This window comes from Colobus angolensis, unplaced genomic scaffold (genome assembly GCF_000951035.1).
Source record: "Colobus angolensis palliatus isolate OR3802 unplaced genomic scaffold, Cang.pa_1.0 Scaffold44, whole genome shotgun sequence".
NCBI classification, from domain to species: Eukaryota; Metazoa; Chordata; class Mammalia; order Primates; family Cercopithecidae; genus Colobus; species Colobus angolensis.
Window position 1 is genome coordinate 2,979,758 of NW_012117821.1, and position 1,479 is coordinate 2,981,236.

At 50.6% G+C, this 1,479-nt stretch overlaps 1 protein-coding gene across 1 annotated transcript in view; it reads right to left on the minus strand.

The window, feature by feature from the left end:
• The window catches only part of PPP1R26 (protein phosphatase 1, regulatory subunit 26), a 26,982-nt gene extending 26,842 nt beyond the window's left edge, over positions 1-140 (minus strand). The window contains exon 1 of the mRNA XM_011957321.1: positions 108-140. The gene's annotated coding sequence lies outside the window, so the exon portion shown is untranslated. The remainder of the gene's footprint in view (positions 1-107) is intronic.
• Between the last annotated feature and the right edge of the window lie 1,339 nt (positions 141-1,479).

Consider the following 1,479-nt stretch of genomic DNA (forward strand, 5'->3'; position numbering starts at 1 on the left):
GAGCTTGCGGCGGGGAGTGGATGCACGGCCTGCCTGGGGCGGCGGCTCCTGGAGCACACCTGCCGCCAGGTTGGGGGGAGGGAACAGTTTTAGAAACTGCCCTGGACCTTGAGGCCGCTGCTGTTTCTGCGTCTGCTGTGCACTGACCATGTGACCTTGAGTCTTTCCCGTTTTGTTTTATAAAAGGTCCAGGGTGTGTGCCCGAGGCTGTCGGTGGCCGGTGGCCCGGGTGTGCTCAGCATCCCCGGGCGGCGGGGAACGGGCAGACCCGACTGGATCCTCCCTCAGCGCCCACTCGTGGAAGGGGCAGATGGTGCGCAGGGCACCGCGCTGCCCCCGTAAGCCTCCTGGGCCCTGATCCACACGTGTCTGGGAGATGAATTTGTGGGTTCGGTTCCTGTCTAGAAAGTGTCAGAAATTTGATAGGATCAAAATCAGAGACTTGCCTTGGAGAGGTGCTTCTGGTCATGCCAGCCTGGGAAGCTGGAGGGTCAATTTTGGGGTCAGGAAACCCATTAAAGCATTGTTTTAATGCTTTCGTGAATTTTTTCAGAAAACAATTATTTTTTCTCATAAAATAATGCTCTTTCATTACCAAACTTTGGGGGAGATGATCTAATGAGTAAGATGACTTCCCAGAGACATGGACTGTTAAGGTTTTGGCATGCTGCCTCACAGGTTTTAAAACAGTGCTGTGGTGAACAGCTTTCATGTGCGTCCTTAGAGCAGCTCTGAGCGTTTCCTGCGGCCAAATCCCTAGAAGAGGCTGGCGGACCAAAGACTATGCTGCATTTTGCCAAAATACCCTCCAGAAACGCGGGACCAGCCTGCCGTCCACTCACTGGTGAGCGGGCATGCCCGCTTGCCTGTCCTTTTGCCAGCCCTGAGATGTTGTCATTGCATTATGTCTTTGGCAGTCTGATAGGCGAAACAGCCCTTTTCATCACTGGAATCCTAATTTCTTTGACTGCTGGTGATGTTGAACATCTTTTCATTTTATTATTTGCCATTTGGAAAATTGCCTGTCTATGTTCTTTGCCCATTTTTTATTTTTCTGTTGGGCTGTGTGTCTTTTTCTTAGGGATTCTAAGAGCTTGTTACTGTAAGGAATTTAGCTCTTCTCTGTGCCATATGCTACTCTGTACAAGAGCGTAAATGCAATGTGTGGACGGGCGCCGTGGCTCACGCCTGTAATCCCAGCACTTTGGGAGGCCAAGGTGGGCAGATCACCTGAAGTCAGGAGTTTGAGACCAGCCTGGCTAACATGATGAAACTTCGTCTCTACTAAAAATACAAAAATTAACTGGGTGTGGTGGCGGGTGCCTGTAATCCCAGATACTCGGGAGGCTGAGGCAGGAGAATTGCTTGAACCCAGGAGGTGGAGGTTTCAGTGAGCCAACATCGTGCCACTACACTCCAGCCTGGGCGACAGAGTGAGACTCCATTTCAAAAAGAAAAAAGAAAAGAGAAAGAAAAAAA